Genomic DNA, 22,478 nt, shown 5'->3' on the forward strand with positions numbered 1-22,478 from the left:
GGATTCTCAACAACAGTAGTCTTGGTATGGATGGCTTTTATTTTATTTATTTAAGAGCCATAGGGATTCATGGCAGCTCAAATTACCACTCCTATCTCTAACGACTCTTTCCTGAGGAACAAGTATGCCCGAAGAACAATAGCAATTTTACAAATTAATTCAAAGGGTGCTACCAATATAACTACTTTTGATTGATTGACTTAGAAAATAGAAAATAACGCATATATCATGCTTTATACTTAGAAAATATCGTAGAAAATAGAAAATAACGCACATATCATGTTTTGTACTTAGAAAACAGAAAATAACGTAGAAAATAGAAAATAACGCACGTATCATGTTTTGTACTTAGAGAATAGAAAATAACGTAGAAAATAGAAAATAACGCACGTATCATGTTTTGTACTTAGAAAGTAGAAAATAACGTCGAAAATTGAAAATAACGCACGTATCATGTTTTGTACTTAGAAAACAGAAAATAACGTAGAAAATAGAAAATAACGCACGTATCATGTTTTGTACTTAGAGAATAGAAAATAACGTAGAAAATTGAAAATAACGCACGTATCATGTTTTGTACTTAGAAAGTAGAAAATAATGTAGAAAATTGAAAATAACGCATATATCATGTTTTGTTTTGAGGAAGACTGAGAGAGCAGGAGTGGCAATAGGGTTAGGAGCAAAAAGTGTTCTAACTTCATTCTTTCTTTCTTTTTTTTTTTTTTTGCGGTACGCGGGCCTCTCACTGTTGTGGCCTCTCCCGCTGTGGAGCAGAGGCTCCGGACACGCAGGCTCAGCGGCCTGTGGGATCTTCGCGGATCAGGGCACGAACCCGTGTTCCCTGCATCGGCAGGGGGACTCTCAACCACTGCGCCACCAGGCAAGCCCTGCTCTAACCTCATTCTTAAGGATGCTTTATTGCTCCTCTACATGAAAGCACAGAGTGGCCAGTAATATCTGATTCTTCTGGGGCCCTGGAACTCCCTACTGTTTTCCTGTGTGCTCACGGTGTTTTCTCACACTGAAGCTACTCGTGTAAATCAATCCTGCTTACACAGAGATGTGTATGATGAGACGGATTTTTTTCTTTATGAGTTATACTTTCAGCCCACATGAAATATCAAATTTTCCCCCCTTTTTCACTTTGCGTGTCGAGTCAGGCCTCTCCTCTGTTTACACAAGGACAGAAGAAAAGTTTGAGGAAGGTAAAAGGGTCGCTGGGCCCATTATCCCAGCGGTCTATGGTTTTCTCTTGCCATCTCCTCTCATCCATCATTGTCCCCCCCAAGGAACTCATCTATATCCCCTGAGATTTAGTTATTTTTCCTACATAATGCTCCTTTTAGGGAACCTATTTTAAGATCATTAAGTTCTCTGCAAAGCAGTTTTGCCAGAACTTTCCCGTTGATCCCAGTTTTCTGTCTACTCAGATTCTGTTTTCTCTGTTGAGGCCGTGCAGGGAATATTCTTTCTGATTGCGGGGAATGGTACAGTAATCTTACACCATATATATTTTTATACTGAAAGTCATAAGATCTTTATTTTGCATTCCTTAACCATGAGCCGTCATCCATTTCCCATCCATCACAAGGGCAACTCAGGCCGGCCTGCTTCTCCACCAGAGAGTTCCTGGGAATTGAGTCCTTTTACCTCTCATTTTGGAATAAATGGGGTTATGCTTGTTTGTTTATTTTGGTATAAACGCTTACAATTTCTAGCGTCTCCAACTGTCTAATTCCAGGTATTTCATGCTTCTAACACTGACGTCACAGCTGTTTTCATTAAAAATAAGCACAGGGTTTGAGAGAGCAGAGAGAGGACCCAGTTAGGAAACAAGAAATAGAGACACAATTGCCTTAACACTTTGCTAACTTAAGGTGGGATGGAGGGATAGAGGTATTCACTGATTCTGGGGACAAAGAATGTCAGCGTCTTTCATCCCTATATTCTGCAGGACACTGTTTCCAGAAGATGTGAAAAACAGTGCTCCATGGTCAAATAACTTTGGGAAACTACATGTTCCCAGAACACGTATATTAAGGGCTCTGATGGTTTCCCATTAAACAAACCTATTTAACCTTGTTTAGCTCAGCATCCCCTAAATTTATTTGAGCTTGAAACACGTGTCACAGTTTACCCAGAGGTGACCTGCAGAATGACATTCCTTGGACTACCCAATTAGAAGACAGAGAAATACAATTCTATTATCTTACAACTGATATGCTCTTGGTAGATATTAAAGACATGAATTTAATTTCCTTTTTTATTATTTTTAAATTTATTATTATTATTTTTTGCATTACACGGGCCTCTCACTGTTGTGGCCTCTCCCGCTGCAGAGCACAGGCTCCGGATGCACAGGCTCAGCGGCCATGGCTCACGGGTCCAGCCGCTCCATGGCATGTGGGATCTTCCCAGGCCGGGGCATGAACCCGTGTCCCCTGCATCGGCAGGCGGACTCTCAACCACTGCACCACCAGGGAAGCCCTAATTTCCTTCTTAAATCATTGCTTCACTGCATCTCTCAGAGACTTGAGCCAAGGGGCTTATTGACTCAGAGGCCGATCTCTGAGGGTAGGTTCTTGGCATCTTGAGTGAGATAATGGGCAGGAGAGACAGGCATTATAGAGATGGAAAGGATTTTCAAAAATTCCTTTACATCCACGTTGACATATCTAGGGGTTAGGTTTGATGGCCTGGGTAGAATTTTACCTAAGGGACATCTAGGTAGGAAGAAGAGGTGGAGAAGGGAAGTCCACTCTTCCAGGTCTGCCAGCATTTGGGGGATAATTAGAGAGAGAGGATGAAGGGTGAACTGATCAGGTCTGTTCCAATTTCCCCTCATAAGCCTTTGGACTAGAGATGAGGGAGAAGACTGGGTAAATATGGAGGGCTCAAGTCCCTGATCCCTACCTAGGAGACATGGTGTTTAGTCTGTGGTGTGGATAGGCAGAGTATCTGAAATGAATTTTATTGCTCTGCTCTAGGTTTTTGAATGACATAGATGACCCACCAATTCCCATAGTACTCAGATGAATTGAGACTCAGTGAGTCTTCCATGGGGCCAGATAGGTCATGTGGCAGAGGTTTAAAGGGATCCTTAGCACCCGAGAGAGCCAGGTTGTGGCTGAGTCAGCCAGGAAGGGCCACGAGAACCCGACAAAGGTGAAAGGAGCCAGAACACAAGGTTCGCCACCATTGCCTTCAGCACGTGTCCCAGCAGGAATAGAGGGCAAAACAGGGATGCTGTGTGGTCTATGACCCCCTCCCTGAACCCCCAAAATATCACATGAGCCCTGCGACCTGCCCCAACCATGCACCTGAGGCCACCGTGTAGAGAATTTGGGGGAAAGGGGCAGAAATAATGAAGACTGAACATTAGCTATAGGGTATATTTACATCTGGGGATTGGCCTAAAATTTAAACTGAATTGGGCAGTTAGTTATTTCCTGCCTTTCTACCCATAGGGTGGGGCTTATAAGAAAGGCCAGATTGATAATAAGCAATATAAAGAGACTACATTTTCTTTGCACATCTGGATTTTAGTGTGATCGAAATTTCAGATATTGCTACATGCTTTTTCTGTGCGTATATTCACAAAAGCTTATCTCAGGCCACCTAATCCCCAGTTTTACGTCAAACTGCAGGATTGCCATAATGCATCAAAAGCTTATTGTGTGGAACTGCAATATTGGTTTCCTTGGCTGTCTGTCTTATTGCACCATGAGCTACTTCACTGCAGAGGCCTTATTTCATTCATTTTCCCCCAACACATAGAATAACACCTTAACAGAACAGATATTCAATAAGTGTTAGTTGAAATGAATGAATGAGTGAAAGAATGAAAGAAAAATGCTCAGCCTCTGCATTTCAGTTTGTTTCTCTACAGGGGGGGATCTCACCTGGGTACTCCTTTCTTTTAATTGAAGTATAGTTGATTTACAATGTTGTGTTAATTTCCGCTGTACAGCAAAGTGATTTAGTTATACATATATATACATTTTTTATATTCTTTTCCATTATGGTTTATCACAGTATATTGAATATAGTTCCCTGTGCTATACAGTAGCCCCTATGTTCATAGCAGCACTACTCACAATAGCCAAGACAGGGAAACAACCTAAATGTCCACTGACAGATAAATGGATAAAGAAGATGTGGTACGTATACACAATGGAATACTACTGAGCCATAAAAAAGAACAAAATAATGCCATTTGCAGCAACAGGAATGGACTTAGAGATTATTATACTAAGTGAAGTAAGACAGACAAAGACAAATACCATATGATCACTTATATGTGGAATCTAAATACAACATAAATGAACCTATCTATAAAACAGAAAGAGACTCACAGACATAGAGAACAGACTTGTGGCTGCAGGAGGTGGGGTGTGGGAGAGGGGTGGATTGGGAGTTTGGGGTTAGCAGATGCAACCTATTATATACAGAATGGGTAAACCTGGGTATCCTTTATGATGACAGGAAGAAAAATGAGCTTCCTTGGAGAGTTTGGTAGCAGCCATGTTTCTGTATAGGCACAACATCCTTTCTTCTTTTCTTTATCTCTTTCATCTGTTTTCAACAGCTTACTTTCTTCTCCCTTTGCCTTTCTTCCCTGGGAATGCTTTGGAAATGAAGGTGATACTGGCTGGGAGGATGGAGGAGTGGTCTTGTCTGGGAGTGTTCCCAAATCCTCCTGAACTGTGACTCAGGAAGAATCTTAAATTTATATGACCAAAAAAAAAAAAAATTTATATGACAATTTTGGGCTTAAAGGAAAAAGAGAGTCTTCTGTTCGTAGTATGATAACCTCGCTAATCTCTAAATGACTTTCCTGTCGCTGCCTTCTTCTTGTACCCTCCCCCCCTTCTACCACCGTAATCTCTGTAAGTCAGATACAGACTGCATGTCTTGTTTATATGGCTTCTGTACCTCCTCTGTGTTCCCACGAGGCTTTATGGTGACACGTTCTGATGGATTGTTATCAAATTTATGCCTATTTTCTCCTTGAGATTGCAAGCTCATTCAGAGCTTGCTTTGTCTTCATTATTGCATCTCCATGTTTTACAGTATGGGCATTTAGTATATGTTTGCTAAGTGATTAAACTAGATAGCTTATGATTCCTTAAAAGCAGGAAAAAGAAAAACTTTCTTTCCAATGCGTATAGACCTTTCTATTTCCCGGCTGCTTCATCAAGCCTAGCAGATGTCATAGACTGTCCACCCTTGCCCTCACCACTCCTCTAGCTGAAGAGATGCCTGGGTATTTCAGGGAGTGCCCAGGAGGACAATTAGAAATAAGTCCATTTTTATCCTTTCGCTCTGACTGCTTTTATATGTGCCCTGTCCTGGGAGCCTCCTAGAGTTCCTAAAGATGCAGAACTCCCAAGTTGCTAAATGGCGCTGGGCTCCCTTCAAGACTCGCTGCATTAGAGCTGGGCTGAAACCCAAGAAAGATGGGAACAAGGTTCCCTCTTTTCTGCTTACGCCCTTCCCACAAAAACCAGAAGAGGTGAGTGTATTGGTAGCTTTCTCTGTAAGAATCCTTGACCCCTTTTGGGTCTCAGTGCCAAAGGGAAGCTTTCTCTAGACTCCCAACTAGGGACTAAAGATCTATGTGTACTGGTATCATACCTGTGGCTTTCCTTTTCATAATCTTATCATGCTGCATTGCAAGAGCCAGTTGACTTATCTGTTTCTTCCATTAGCCCGAAAGCTCCATAAAGACAAAGATATTGTCTATTTTGTATACTCTTACCATCTGTTTACCTATCATTATATCTGGCATATAATAATAGTAATAATTTAGCAATTATGATAATAATAATAGTTAGTTAATACTGTACTTTTTCTGAACCAGTCTTCTAAGTGCTTTACCTATACTAGATCATTCGTCCCTCACAACAACCCTTTGAGGGAGATACATATGGATAAGCGGAGGCACAAAGAAGCTTAGTAACTTGTCGAAGGTCACCTCGCAAGTAAAGGGTAGAATTGGAATTTCAACATATGAATCTGGTTCCACAGCTCATGTGCTTTACCACCAGACCACTCCAGGACACTCACTCGATTACATGGTACTGTACTCTACGTTGAAACTCTGGGAAATGGGCTCATTTGTGGAAGCAAATGTAGTCAGACTGGCCTGAGGACACCACTTGCAGGGCCCTGAGGGGACTCCCAGCATGTCAGGGAGCACAGAGTTTATGAAAGGAGCAGGGAGTGTGAACAGGACGTAGGAGTATAGAAGAGTGGATGGTTCAAGAACCTGGAGGAAAGTCAGGGGCACAATTAGAGGCTCATATAAGTGGGGGGTTTGAAGGAGACAGAGTTAGGTCTAAAGGAGATTTTTGAATAAATTTCTACATTAGGCAGTCTCTAGAATTCCCATACCACCTCTTCTAGAAAACCTTCAGTAAGGATCTACATTATGTTTTAAATTCGGCTTTCTTTAAGTGAGACCCCTCACTAAAGCTGGGAGTCTTACTACATGGAGTTCCAGAATTGACTCAGCTTTTATAAGCAGTCTGTGAGGTGTGTGAGTTAATTGCTATAGCCTCAACCTTGCCTTTGCATCTCTTGGGGGAAGAACGAGGAGAAATGGTGATGGTTGGCGCTTGAAACCAGCTGTATTTAGGATTTCTGAACAAGTTCACTCTTGTTTTGGAGTTTGGGATACATGTATTCACGAAACTGCGAAAGGGAAAGAGGGGAGGAAAGGATGAGATGGTGCGGAAATAAGAATAAGAGAAAGTGAGGGAGGATGTAGGAAAACCCGCGTCTTTGATTTGTATTGTGTGATTTCTGAAACTGCTCCAGCCTCGATAAATCTACAGGATTTATGTGGCTTCATTAATCACATTTTCTTTTGAAATGGAATTTTCTGCCTCGGAGCCTTTGAACGTTGACGTCCAAATACAACATATTCTTTTAAAATCACCTCTGGATAAAGGCAACACTGTTGGGGTAATTCCCCCAGATTGTAGGCGGAATCTGTTTGGTCCTCAGATCTTGATGATAATATGCTGAAAATAGAACTTCCCTTCAGAGAACAGAAGAATCCTGGTATGATTAGGATCCCAGTTGCAGATACCCTGAGCCAGGAGTCCGTGGAGAGAGAAAAAAAAAGAAGAAAGAAAGAAAGCCCCTTGTCTTTGATGAATAACAACAAGCAGCGCCATCTAGTGGCAACTCATGTTTATCTTGGAGTCGGCTTGACCTTGACCTCCACGCCTAGCTCTTTGCTCATTATCAAACAAGCTGGAAAACAGAAGTTCATCTTTCCAGTGGCAGCGTGATCTGAAATCTGATGGAAGGGCTTAGGTGAAGACACGAGAGTGTTAAAATTGCTGCCGACCAGAGGCTGCATCCAAGGCATGTTTTTTGGTTTGTTTTTGGAGGGGTTGACTTTTGAATGCTGGTAAGTCCACAAAAGCGACAGAGAACAAAATTTGTGTTCTCTGGAATCCTGCCCTTCACTGTCATCATCCCCGGGAGTCACACCAGATATGCATCACCTTATCTAACCCTCATATTCCCCCTGTTTTGCTAATCAACCGAAGCACAAAGTGGTCAGGTGCAAAGTCAAGCTGTCAGAGCGGCAGAGGTAGGATTTGAATCCCCATCTGCCTAGTAAAGCTTTCGCTCTGATTCAGCTTTTGTGGGAATTTTCCTCCGCCAGTCAGTTCCCTGGAAGGCCCACGTTTCCAGGCCTTTGCCACAGATCTTCAGCCTTCCAGGGTGATGTGACTGAGATAAGTCACAACACCGTAGAACAGGCAGGGGCACCAGAAAGGTGTCTCACGCTTCCTCTTGGCTGAGCTATGGAGAGCAGAAACAGCCCACACGTCATCTCTCAGGGCTCGGATCCTGTGGGTGAGGTTGCTGCAGCTGATGGTGGATAAGTGCTCTCTTGCTGCAAGTCACCACCAGCTGCCACTCCTGGGGACACTGCCACTCCAATGAGCTAGGCCACCTCCTGCCTCCACTGTGGGGATGGCAGCCACACCTCCAGCCATCGTTTCCGCCCCACACTGCTCCCTTAAAGTGAATTCCGTCCATTCGGATGTGGTTCTAAGAAACCATTTTCTATGCATTAGTGTACTTTTATTGAACAAAAACAAACTTTACCTTCTTTATAATTAGGGACTAGATAGATGTTGATTTTGAAATAATGAAGTACTAGTTTGATTACCAATTTACTTGAGGCTTTTCAACTGATGACTTGATCAGAAAAATAAATGTTAATTTGTTTTATTTATGAAAGCTCACTGAAGTATGGAATAGGACATAGTGGAATATAAACTCTCTTCAGTTCAACGGGTTAATGATGGAGATTAAGAAAACAGGTCTGGCCTACTCTAGGCTCTCTTAGAGAGCAAGAGAGAGGCATTCAGCTAAAGCCATAAGCTTATGGTAATAAAGCAAGCATATGTAGCTCGGAATTTTTAATTTAGCTACTCCATTACAGTTACACAGGTAAAATGTTTTACTTGAGCAAACTCGGTAGGCCACTGCAGCTACACCAACATAAGGGACATAAAGTAATAGGTTATACAGAGAATTAAGACTTCCTCTTGCTATTTTAGTTGATGCCTAAGAAAAGACGACAAAGGAGGTTTCCTGACTTTTCAATAAGCAAATTATTTGACAATTTGAATAAACAAATCTAAGCGATAACAATGTCCTTGATTGGTGAGAGCTACAGCTGCCAAAGCCATGCAATCAAAACAAGGATTCTGTTATACTCTAATGTTTCATCCATAATGTTAAAAAGTTGTCAGGGAGTCTAGTTTGTGAATGACTTACTTCTGCCCTAGTTGACATTTTGGAGAGACATTTTCTGAAGGATTAGATCAGAGTCACTCTGATTTTCCATCAGCAGGTATTGGCTTTGGTATAAAATGCAGGCAATGTGAGCATGGAAGTAACAGTGGGGTCTGTTGAGATATCTGTAAAATGCTTTTTAAAAAACTAAAAGCACATATTGTCTCGAAGTTAATATAATTAAAAATTAGAATTAATTTCCTCTGATAACTCAGGCTTTAACATTTCTGAAAACCAACTTGATATGGGTTTTAGACTTAAAACTCAATTTCTTTCAACATCAGCAAGAAGTAAAGATAGGAAGCCCAATGTCAACAAACTCTCTGTTGATGAAAACAACTCCTGATTTTTATGACCCTCGGTCGTCATGGTAACCATGTAAAGAGGGGTGAACCAGGATGGCAAACTTGAATAAAGATCTGGTCACTTAGTGGACTCTGACTTGTGCTACCCCTGGTTTAGAGTCTACACCATCACTTTTTTAAATGTCTGAAACCATGGCGAGGACCCTGTTTCTTAATGGAAATCTCACTCTAGAGGTTCTACCCATGGCGGCCGGGTGGAGGAGGAGGGCACCATGTGGCCCTGAATGAATAAGAATAAATATTATTCGTTGCAACCCTACTAGGTGCCAGTGTTGCATTTGTATTACGAGCCTCAGTACTAAGTGTTTTTTGTTTATTTGTTTGTACATTCCTCTTTCAATTCTTGCATTAACTCCCTCCTCTTTATTTATGTGACTCTGAGAGCTTAGGTAACTTGCCCAAGTTCAAGTAGATTTTTGCCTGCAGAGTCAGAAGACTTTGTGCTCTCTCCTGGCCAGGCTGGGAAAGTAGTCACCAAGGGCAAGAAAGCACCCACACCCTTTGGGTGACACAGAGCAGGGAGAACATGATGTGCTCGCTTGTTCCAGCAGTTCCTCCGACTATGTCCCTAAGCTCCAAGTTGAGTCCACAAAACTGTCATATTCTGACACCCTCCACTATCCACCCCCCAACAGCTTTTCTTGTTTCACAAGGTAATAGAGATGTTAATAGTTTGGGAACCGAACTCATGGCTTTGTGGAAATAGACAGCCACCAAATGGTGGGTCTAGGAATGCAGTGGGAAAATAGTGAGGTGGTCCCAGGGCTGGCAATTCCCTCACTTTGGGACTGGCCTTAAGACAAGGCAAGGGCACTCTCTGCGCTACATGACTCTGTCCCTGTGCACATCACTGATTGGCCCAGTAATGGACACCTGACCCAAACCAAGCCAATCAGATCCTTCCCCAGAATTTTTTGAATAGTACTTAAGGGGCTTCCCTGCAGGCAGCAATGCTGTAAGTGTAAAGATCAGGAATTGCTGCTGGTTGCCATGTTTCCTGCAATGTAGAAGTTAGTTTGAAGATGTAAGGCCAGACACTATCAAAATCTTAGAGGAAAACATAGGCAGACCACTCTATGACATAAATCACAGCAAGATCCTTTTTGACCCACCTCCTAGAGAAATGGAAATAAAAACAAAAAGAAACAAATGGGACCTAATGAAACTTCAAAGTTTTTGCACAGCAAAGGAAACCATAAACAAGATGAAAAGACAACCCTCAGAATGGGAGAAGATATTTGCAAATGAAGCAATTGACAAAGGATTAATCTCCAGAATTTACAAGCTGCTGGTGCAGCTCAATATCAAAAAAACAAACAACCCAATCCAAAAATGGGCAGAAGACCTAAGTAGACATTTCTCCAAAGAAGATACACAGATTGCCAACAAACACATGAAAGGATGCTCAACATCACTAATCGTTAGAGAAATGCAAATCAAAACTACAATGAGGTATCACCTCACACCGGTCAGAATGGCCATCATCAAAAAATCTACAAACAATAAATGCTGGAGAGGGTGTGGAGGAAAGGGAACCCTCTTGCGCTGTTGGTGGGAATGTAAATTGATACAGCCACTATGGAGAACAGTATGGAGGTTCGTTAAAAAACTAAAACTAGAACTACCATATGACCCAGCAATCCCACTACTGGGTATATACCCTAAGAAAACCATAATTCAAAAAGAGTCATGTATCACAATGTTCATTGCAGCTCTATTTACAATAGCCAGGACATGGAAGCAACCTAAGTGTCCATCGACAGACGAATGGATAAAGAAGATGTGGCACATATATACAATGGAATATTACTCAGCCATAAAAAGAAACGAAATTGAGTTATTTGTAGTGAGGTGGATGGACCTAGAGTCTGTCATACAGAGTGAAGTAAGTCAGAAAGAGAAAAAACAAATACCTCATGCTAATACATATATATGGAATCTAAAAAAAAAGGTTCTGAAGAACCTAGGGGCAGGACAGGAATAAAGATGCAGACGTAGAGAATGGTCTTGAGGACATGGGGATGGGGAAGGGTAAGCTGGGACAAAGTGAGAGAGTGGGATGGACATATATGCACTACCAAATGTAAAATAGATAGCTAGTGGGAAGCAGCCGCATAGCACAGGGAGATCAGCTCGGTGTTTTGTGACCACCTAGAGGGGTGGGATAGGGAGGGTGGGAGGGAGGGAGACGTAAGAGGGAAGAGATATGGGGGCATATGTATATGTATAACTGATTCACTTCGTTATAAAGCAGAAACTAACACTCCATTGTAAAGCAATTATACTCCAATAAAGATGTTTAAAAAAAAAAAAAAGTAAAACGTAATACCAACCTAGCAGATGTCCATCTCAAGTGGCCCACTGTTTTCCCTACCTTCCTTTGTAATGCGTTCGGTTTTAGTTTGCCTGGTGACTCTTATATCAAAATGTGTGAAAATCGCAACGTTGTCCTTTTGGGAGAAACAAAGGAAAGAAACAAAAGTAACATTGAAGGGAAAAAAAAAAGGTAGTTTGAGAGAATAAAGACAACATTCAGAAAGAAATGTAGGATGAGATGGAGAGTGTGTCCTGATCATCTTTAATAACCTGGTTCCTATTGTTTTTGAAGGCCCCTTGTACCTGTGCCTGGATCTATGCCTCTCTTTAAATCAGTACATGTTGTGTTTCTGTCACTTGCAACCACTGGATTCTGGCTGACACAATCTCCTTCCTCAAATGATTAATTCATTGCATTTTCAGTCTCCTAACAGAATACAAAAAGCCTTGGGTTGGGCTTATTTTTTAAGCTGTTTTTTTTTTTTTTTTTTTTTTTTTTTGGTTTTGGTTTTTTTGCGGTACGCGGGCCTCTCACTGCTGTGGCCTCTTCCGCTACGGACGGAGCACAGGCTCCGGACGCGCAGGCCCAGCGGCCACGGCTAACGGGCCCAGCCACTCCGCGGCACGTGGGATCCTCCCGGACCGGGGCACGAACCCGCGTCCCCTGCATCGGCAGGCGGACTCTCAACCACTGCGCCACCAGGGAAGCCCTTTAAGCTGTTTTAAATTAAAGAACAATTGCAGTTCAGCTGTCTTCTTAGAAGCATTATTAGTACCAGCCAGCTGAGGAGGTCTTGCAGACTTGAGGCAGAGGCCAGGCGAGGCCCTTCGGAGATAGGAAGGCAGAATTTGTGAGAAATACGAGGCTGAGGGGTGGGGTGGGGAGGTTTAGAGAATAAACCACAGGAAGAAGAGACCTCAGAGTGGAAAATGGTTTTGGAAGTGAGTTGTGGAAGAAACAATAAACAGACATATATATATATTTTTACTTCATGACAGTCTGAGGCCAGTCTTTCTGAGCCCTTAATCAAATAGAAATGGCTTTTTTTTTTTTTTTTTTGGAAGAGAGGGGCGATATTCATTGCAATTTTTCTAGAATATTATTTCTAAGAATTCACTGACTCTGGAAGAACTAAATAGAATCTGGTCCTACCCTCAGCATATATTTTTCTTTGAAATTTTTAGTGTTACATAAATGACAAACATGAGTTTTTGCTCAGTCATCCATAAAATAGGGTCTACAGGCCTTAAAAAGCACCTTCTAGTGATCCTTCATTTAAAACATGGCGGACTATAATTTTAGAGCAGTAAACCTCATTATAACATACTTATATTTGACATTTTCAGGCTGTATTGTTCATGTTTTTCAGTCCTGGAGAAAGGCCCATTAAAGCTGTGTTACTCACATTAGTTCAACATTTAGCCATTTATAACACAAACCCCAGTCTTTTGGAAAATGTCATTTAAAAAGTTCCACCATATATGGACATTATTTATTGCTTGAGCCCCATTGTCTACTTATAATATACCCTTTATCAGACCCAAATGCCCACTTCATAGAATTTCGTTTTGAGCAACAACTGACTTCTTACATTATCCAATGAGGCAGGAAAGTTAAATTACAGCCAGTTCATATCATAGAAACAAAACGTTTCCTGCAATTACTGATAAGGGACAGTTCATTTTCTCTCTGTCATCCTGAAAAAAACCTCCTAACAACAATTCATGCCTGGTTAAACAGGATTTCCACATCTCCCGCTGACATCTTTCCAAATAATTCAGGGTTGTTATTACTGTACAGCCCTGGCAAGGCTCAAAAGCAAGCAGACTTGACGAGTCTTCTCAAAGCAGGGCTTAAGTAGTTGTAATTAATAATAATTACATGTCCACTACACTCCAGTTTTATCATATTATCCGTCAAGGCAAATAAAATAACCCACATACAACACGCTTGCAACAGGATTCGGGCATTAATGAAGCCACTCTGCATATGTCATCTCTCTAAAGTTTAAAATATTTGTGGCAGTTTCTGTTTTATTGATTTTTATTATTCTATGCCTGGTTGCAAAATGTTGTTGGATGGGTTACAGCTTGGGACCTGCGCTATTCTCTTCCAAAAGCCTTCTCCTCTCCTGCCATGACTCGGATTCGAACCGAGGTTGCTGCGGCCACAACGCAGAGTACTAACCACTATACGATCACGGCGAGCCACAAGGGAGCCAAGCGCCAGGAGTCCTTTAAGAGTCACTGTGATATTAAAATCTGTGGAAACACTGCCATCTATTGCCTAAAGATGTACATTTTCTTAATATTGGCAAAGAGGAGCAGTGTTTCAGTAATCTCCAGTTATTTAAAGGAACAATAACAAAGTGTCTGAACATGAAACTAATATTGTCTCCTTGGCTGACGGGCGCAATTGTATTACATAAGATTCACTGGAGTCACCGTCAGGAAACGATAATCTAAGTAACAAGGCTGAGAGAACCCAGCCTGTTCACTCAAGCTTCCTACTTTTAACCAATAATGAATATAGATTTCCCACCCTGAACTGCCACCACCAATTACGCTGCATTAAATGACACATGAACCTGAGCCTCTTTTGTGGTTTCTCCACTGCTAGCCTTATTTCCATGTGCTTAGGCAGCAGAGACATAAAAAATATGGCAAGAACAAAATGGACTGAGGACTGGAGAGAATCAGGGAGGCTTGTTCTGCCCTATTAGAGGGAGCCGGGGTGAGCACACCCTGACGGAGGAAAGGCCTTCTTTCAAATCCATTGGTCCCTAAAGGTTTTTTTTCTTTCTGGAATATTTGTCTTAAGCCACAGTAATGTCAAAAAAAAAAAAAAAAAAAAAAAAAAAAGCTTTCTGATAACGTTAGCAACCCACCACACAAAGAAACTGGAATGCTCCATGCTAAATAAGTTTCAAGGAGACATTTTTAAGAAATTTCCTTGTTATAAAAAAATTAAAGTTGTCTGGACAAGCTATCCCCCAAGGTTTGAAAACCTTAAAAGGAAACACACAGAAAAACCTCTTTCTAATCACTGGATTGTAATCGGGTGTCTCCTTTAAGCCTTCTGAATGGAGAGGCCCTGGGAGCAGCTGGGGCTAGTTGGCACTGTGTATGGGATGGCAAGAACCGAATCCATCTGTTGGGTGGCTGCCAAGAGCTCCAGTGCTTCTGGAAGGAGGATATTTCTGCAGATAAAAGCTTCAGACACAAATGGTCACTCCCTCCCTCACTCCCTCCCCTCTGATCATCTATGGCCCCTTCTCTATCTTCCTTCAAACTCTCATAAATCCATTTTTCTTCCATGGTCACAAAGAAAACTATTGCCCTGAGTTCCTGAGCGAGGCTTATACATTCTGGGCAGGAAGCAAGGCAGTGCCCTATGGCCTGAACAGGAATGCAGGTGGGAGAATTTGCTAAGAGGTCAGTCCGTGGCAAGAAGGCAAAGCAAATCTCCTGGCTGGCAAAGGGGAGGTTCCCGAAGCACCATCATTTGTGTACCACTGTCATAATTTTTGCTGTGGGCGCATACCAATTGAACAATAAGGGAAATCTCTCTCTTAAAAAAAAAAATCAACTCACAGAGTACAAATTGTGGAAACAGACTTCTAGAGTCTAATTTTGGCTCTGTCACTAAGTGGGGGAACTTGGGCTGCTTCTTGAACCTTTGTGCCTTGGTTTTCTCATCTGTAAAGTGGAGATAATAATGGTAACTACTTCATAGAATTCTTCTGAGGACTGAATAGGTGATGACATGCCAAAAACTTTAAGTAGACCTGTCACATGGTAAGCACTGTAGAAATGACAGTTATATTATTTTGTTCCATTCCATAAATTGAAAAACACCATATCATGTTCCCTAAACAGAGATCACTATGAAATAAACTATGAAAACAAAACAACAGAATTAAATTCTAGCCAGATATTCGGAGCCCAAGTTTTGCTCTCAGTTAAAAAGGAAGGTGGGCAACAGTAGGAGAGATGTTAAAAAACATATCAGCCTCTGATCAAGGCTTCTCTCCGACTCATCTGAATAACTGGAAGAGATTTGAAAAGGGAATAACTTTCTCTTCACAGGATGCAATATTATGAAATGTCACAGTCATTACCACCCCTGAGATTACCTCACACATTGCATCTGTCAGGCTAGGTTATGCTATGTGACAACCCCCAAATCCCAGTGCTTCGAATAAGGAAAGTTTTCCCTTGCTTTTGTTCCATGTTCACTGCAGGGCCCTGCTCTGCGTCTCCTCACTCAGGGACCCAGGCTAAGGGAACAGCTACTTCCATGAACATTTTTGCATTGCTTTACAAATGGAAAGAGAGCTCTGGAGTGTCTGGAACCAGCAACTAAAAGCTCTTCTCAAAACTCATTGTCTAGAATGGGTCACGTGACTCTGCCCTGCTACTAAAGCACCAAGAAGAGCACTGGGCCAAGTGCCTGGAAGGCGGAATTGGAAATCTTAGGTGAACAGCGTTCATGACTCCCAGCCATGGCACTAGTGGAAACGCCAGCTTGGAGAAGTCTGGGAGGCTGTATGCCTAAAGGCAGACATGACTGTGGAGCAGGACCTCCGAACACAGGAGAGATTCCCAGCTTCTGGGTTCACCAGGTAGGGCTTTTCTTTGGCATCTGTGTGGGCTTCCCGTTTAGTTGATGATGTCAGTCATCTTGTGGTAGACTCTGAAATATTCCTGTCTATTAAAGAGGAAATGGGTTTCTGAACAACTACCGGGCTTTTCTCCTGACCATCACTGTCTTCTTAGGGATATGCATTAAGATTTCTCCTACAAGCACCAGTACGTACCACCCACTTCAAAGGGGTAAATTGATGGAATCAAAACATGGTTTCTGATGGCATTTCCAGCTTCTTTGCAATCTACCAGGTGATTATTTTTTCTGACTTTATTATGTCAACACTGATGTTATTATCACTCTCTCACTAATATATCACTCACAAAGATTGTTGGGGACCAACTATAGTCCAGTCATTTTTCTGGATCTTAAGGATTCAACAGAGAATAGGAGAGACATGTATCATTATTTCATGCAGTTTTGTTTAGTGAGACAGATACAGGTGAATAACAGATGAATAACCAGATAGAATATATGAGGTGATGTCATGGAAAGGAATACATATACACCTATATTGCTTAAAGTTAGTTTTCAAGTTAGACTGAAGCAGAGAAAGCCAGGGAAGGCATGGCACCACTTGGTGGAGAACCAGAGCGAGAAAGAGAGAAAGCCTGCTTTGTCTCAAGTCCTTTCTCCAGTCCTTCTACATGTGTGACCTTGGGCTAGTCACTAGACCTCGCTGGATCTCTATTTCCTCATCAGTAAGGTAAGGGGAGGGCTTTCCTGGTGATGCAGTGGTTAAGAATCCACCTGCCAATGCAGGGGACATGGTTTGGAGCCCTGGTGTGGTAAGATCCCACATGCCATGGAGCAACTAAGCCCGTGTGCTGCAACTACTGAGCCTGCACTCTAGAGCCCGCAAGCCACAACTACCGAGCCCACACACTGCATCTACTGAAGCCCATGTGCTCTAGAGCACGTGCTCCACAACAAGAGAAGCCACCGGCACACCGCAAGGAAGAGTAGGCCCCGCTCACCACAACTAGAGAAAGCCTACGCGCAGCAACGAAGACCCAACACAGCCAAAAATAATAAATAGATTTTTTAAAATTAAAAAAAAATAAGGTAAGGGGAATTGGACTAGAGGATCTGTCAGAATGTTTACGTTTCTGATGTGCCTTCCATTTAATTTAGAGAAATACATTCACAGACAATAGCCAAATGTAAAGATTTTGAAGGGAAAAAAGCAATCCAAACAGATGAGTCCTTATAGCTATACTTTTTTTCTTAAGTTCACAGAAGCTGTCCTTTTTGTCTGCTTCTAAATGTCGTGAACCTTATCTCCCTGCCTGTGGCAACATATTTTAAATACAGAGGGGTTGGTCTCTGGATTTAAGTTGCACGTAAAGAAGAATGTCTTGCTTGTGAGGAGCGTTTAGCCACGGAGTTCATTCCCAAAGAAGAATATTGTGGACTTCCTTTTTCAGGAAGTTTTTAAACTTAATATGATTGCTGCTTACCAGCGTCTCATTGTTAGAAGTGATGGAGCAACAGACTTTCTGCCTTTCCTCTTGCTGCCTGAGTACAAGATTTTCCCTCTGATGGAGTCATTCCTTTCCCTGATTTTTCATAATGGATTCCAACAGGGGAGCAGGGACTGACAAGAGGGGCCCTGGGAGGCCTCCACACCCAACCCCCCAGCTGAGTCTTTCCTCCAGTGTCGCCCCTCCTACCTTTTCCCAGACCCAGCTCTGCTTCCTCCTCTTCACCCTCTTCTTAGCTGGCCTCCCCCCTCACTGGGGGTAGGGAAATGACAGTCAGATCCATCACTGGGCTGGAGGCCAGGAGCAGCAATCCACTGGGTTGCGGCTGGCCCAGGGCCCGGTTTTCAGACAAAGACAGGTTGGGAACCCCCTGCAAAGAAGGCCCCTCTGTCCTCTCCTGCCAAGCCCTGTTTCCAGCCAGGGCCCAGACAGCTATGACCTTATAGGGACCTTAAAACCACTTCTTTGTTGGGTTCTTTCTCTAACTTCATCCCCATCCCTGGGAGCAGTGTGCGTGTGTGTGTGTGCGTGTGTGTGTGTGTGTGTGTGTGTGTGTGTGTGTGTGTGTGTGAGAGAGAGAGAGAGAGAGCAAGAGAGAGGGAAGAGGGAGAAATGGAGGGAGGGAAAAGCTGGACAAATTTGGTACACATAAGAGAATTTGATCCATGTAAGGGAATCAAGGATCGCTCACACACACCCCTGGGAATACTTAGGGGGGGTGGGAAATAAGGTGGCTGACAGCAGAGGAGGTCCAAGTAAATGGTCGCTCCCGATTTCACACTTTCAAGCACGTTACCATATTACCATAAAGAAGGCTGACAGCGCCATGGTCTCAGGTTTGACCATCTCCATAGCATTTCCTGCGTGTATCAGAAAATTTTTGATCATGAGAAAGCACGAGAGAAAATGCTTTATTTTCAGAATGCTCGTAACCACAAAATGTTTTACCAGGTTACATTTTGAAGGGTAAACTGCCTGGAGTGCTTTTCCCCCTTGCTTATTAATGAATTTGATTTAACCAAATCAGAAATCTTGCTGTGGGGAAAGCAGGAATGGCGAGGGTGGGAGTGGGGGGTGGAGGGAAGGCTTGTTGGTTGTTGGTTTAATTTTAATTTTTTTTGCCTGGAGGCACCATTAGAAAACTCCAGATGCAAAGCTTTCTAATAGAATTCCTCATCTGATACAGCCCTCTGGAATACGTGGGCCTAACCTTTACGATCTGGCGGGCCAGGCCTCTATTTGGAAACCTTATGAGGGGAGCCGATCCATTAGTGATAAAATGAACAGCTGAAGGCCTGCGGCGGCAGAGTTAGGAAAAGTGGTGGCAATGGGACCCCCTTAGGAAGGGGGAGGGTGGAGAATGGGATCGCCTAAAAGTGGACAGGCAGGGAATGGCCCAAGACCACATTTACTCGTCCCATCATATTAGGAAGTTAAGGTTTTAAGAAAAAGAAGTGTTGGCAGGATGGGGACCAGTTAGCATTCTGGATTTATGGCCATGAGGGTTCTAGCCAATCATCTTGGAGCTATTTTTCTTAAAGAAACTTCAGTATAGGCTGCTGGAGGTTCTGGGGCTGAGAGCCTTGGAGAAATGATTTAAGCTCTCTGTGCTTAAGTTTCCTTCAGAAAAAGGGGACAATTGGGCTTCCCTGGTGGCGCAGTGGTTGAGAGTCCGCCTGCCGATGTAGGGGACGCGGGTTCGTGCCCCGGTCCGGGAAGATCCCACGTGCCACACAGCGGCTAGGCCCGTGAGCCATGGCAGCTGAGCCTGCGCGTCCGGAGCCTGTGCTCCGCGATGGGAGAGGCCACAACAGTGAGAGGCCCGCGTACCGCAAAATAAAAAAAAACATGCAATGAGTCAGTGCTTAATAAATATTAGCTATGTTTTAATCAGACCAGACACGGGAGGGAGCTGCTGTGAGCTTCAGGCCAGGATGAGGAGGTGTCAGAGGGGCGGACATATGCCAGGACCCAGAGGTGGCCTGAGGTTTACTGACTGGACTCTGATTACGATGATAAGTGGCGTCCGGGCCAAGTGGCTAGTCAGATGCCAGAAGGAAGAATGCCTCAGGGTCTGGACAGGTGGTTCCCATCCCAGAGATAGGGGCGTGACTGGGACACCTAGTGAGAGTAAGGAGAGAGGCATAAACACAGCGTCAGAATCCAGAAGGCCCCCAACGTGCAGACAAGTTTCGGGCTGTCATGTCCCTTCTGCTCTACGGGAGCCAATACTGGAACCAATTTAGTCAGGAGATGTGTGGCATGGGAGTTGGAGGAAGAAGGGATGGTTGAGACATGCAGGAGCCGAAGTCATCCCTCAAAGCCCCTCTGTGTAGAAGGATCAAGGCCCTCGGCTCAACAGCTGGGCCTCTTCTTTCTCTGGATCTTTCTTTTTAATAACGGCAAGGACGAGTTTGCCCTTAACGTGACCGAGCTCTCACACATATGAGGTACCTGGCCCGAGTTAGGGTAGCGTTGGGGGGGGAACCCATGACACACCTCTGCAAAGGAGTGGACTATATCTTACTCATCTTTCTCTCTTCCCCACACTTAACCTTAGTGCCTAGGAGACAGCATAGGCTAACTAGATTAAAAACTAAACTGGCCTGGTTGTACATCAGAACTCCAAAGTGTGGTCTCCCTTTAGAGCTGCAGGATGAGCTGCTAAATGCTTAAGGGCTTTTAAATTGGCCTCTTTTCCTTAACTTTAGGTGTTTTGTTATCAATGAGCTTAATTTTGCCTTTCCTGCAATACACATCACAAGTACACTTATGCTGAATTGCATATGGGTCTTTGTCTAATTCTGACATCCTCTGTGAATGTCAATAATCTTTGGGGCCATACGCTCCCCTGAGGTGGGGCTATGAAATCAACAAGCACCATTACAGATCTGGAAGGGACTGCTACCCAACTGATCAGACATCAGTAATATGGAGATTAGAAATATGGGAAAAATTGTGCTACTAAGCATCCACTGATCTCTCAATTCTTCAATCACGAGAGAGAGAGACAAAGACAGACAGATAGACCGACAGACCAGGGAACTGGATAGCCTGATGGCATGAACAGTACATTACCGGTTCATGCTTTGTTCTGCTTTATTCATGATGAAGTTTCTACTCTGAGAACATTCATTTAACCTCCTTTGCCTCACTGACTTTAAAAAGAAAAATAAATCTGCTCCTTGCCTACTATACAAAGGTATTAAGAGAAAGATGTGAAACATTCACAGTGGTTTGAATGATGTTACGTAGAGCATACAACTGCTGTATTTTTTTTACTATTATCGTCATTATGGTAGCCACTATTGATTTGGAAGATAGATATTAAGTTTATAAGATGAAACCAGATTTCTACCCTAGGTAACCCTAGAACCATAAAGATATCTTGGATGAAAAACCTGGCCCCCTGACAGCTTTCCCTTAATTATCATCAATTCTTTGAGTGGGCTGAAATGAAAAGAAAGAGAGAGAGAGAGAGAGAGAGAGAAAAAGGAGGGAAAACCAGCCTAATTGAATGTAGGATAAACTATTCATTAGCAAGCTAAATAGCTGTGACATTTAATAACCTATAGTGCCTCATGAAAAACTAAGACATTGCCAAAAGTAATTGAAGTTTGTGATTCTCTAAATTGTTATTTAAAGCAGAGTTTGGCAAGGCTCTGTGGGTCTGCACCAAGTTTAATTGCATTTTTAAAATTCCGGGTGCTGACTGAGTTCCCGTATGCATTATTTGTGTGGTGAATCCCTTTAGAGTACACTTGCTTATAGTGAAACCTTATGCAAGGATTTTAAAGTTCAAAGCATGTAGGATCCATCCATATCAAAATCTGTGCTTTACTTTCTGACCTTTTAACTGCTTGATTCCCAGCTTGCGTATAAATCCCAATTCTTGCCCTTCCTGTCCTGGTTTATTTCTAATGAGATGGCCTGAATTTTTATTCCTACCGCAAAGAGCTTGCTGGGGGGTTAAGATGGACTTGACCCAGGGAGAGGATGTCCCCCAGTGATGACTGAATGGGCTCTGGGGCAGAATCACCACGCAGCCATGTTTGCCTGTGGAATAAGCAGCAGTTGCCGTGTATCCTAGAGACCATTAAACATACACAATGCATTTAGTACAGACCTTTCACACAGTACATTTATGAGAGGCATCTAAGATTGTGTGACCCTCACAATGACTGAAGGGCTTTCTCCACTCCCTGTAATTTCCCATGAATAATTATTTTAAAAGAGCTACAATTTGTTGAGCACATATTAAAGCAGCAGGCACCATGCAAAACATTTCACAGGAATTAGCTAATTTCATCTTCACGGGAGGCTTAGGTATTACCTTAGGTATTATTATTTTCTCTATCATACAAGGTGCAGAGTTGGTTAAGGAACTTGCTCAGGACCACACAGCCTGAGCCACCAGAGCTGGGATTCGAACCTACCAGGCTGATTCTGGATCCCACCTGCTTCACCAACATCCTCCACTACATACCATTTACACAGTGCTGTGCCCCATGGGTGAAATTTCCTGATCTCCTCCCCATTAAAATTTTTATGTCCTATGTCTTATCACACAGGAACCTGGATCTCTGATAGTTTTAGTTTCCTATCCCGGAAAGGAGATCACAAATAATGGCTTCCACAGGAGGCTGTGAGCATTAAAAGTGAATGAGGGCTTCCCTGGTGGCGCAGTGGTTGAGAGTCCACCTGCCGATGCAGGGGACACGGGTTCGTGCCCCGGTCCAGGAAGATCCCACATGCCGCGGAGCAGCTAGGCCCGTGAGCCATGGCCACTGAGCCTGTGCTCCGCAATGGGAGAGGCCCACATACCGCAAAAAAAAA

The 22,478-nt window shown here is 43.1% G+C and overlaps 1 non-coding gene across 1 annotated transcript; it reads right to left on the reverse strand.

Moving 5' to 3' along the window:
• Positions 1–13,643: 13,643 nt before the first annotated feature.
• TRNAH-GUG lies at positions 13,644–13,715 on the reverse strand. The gene has a single exon. It is a non-coding gene; the product is annotated as a tRNA-His (tRNA).
• Positions 13,716–22,478: the final 8,763 nt, after the last annotated feature.

This window comes from Phocoena sinus, chromosome 6 (assembly GCF_008692025.1).
Source record: "Phocoena sinus isolate mPhoSin1 chromosome 6, mPhoSin1.pri, whole genome shotgun sequence".
NCBI classification, from domain to species: Eukaryota; Metazoa; Chordata; class Mammalia; order Artiodactyla; family Phocoenidae; genus Phocoena; species Phocoena sinus.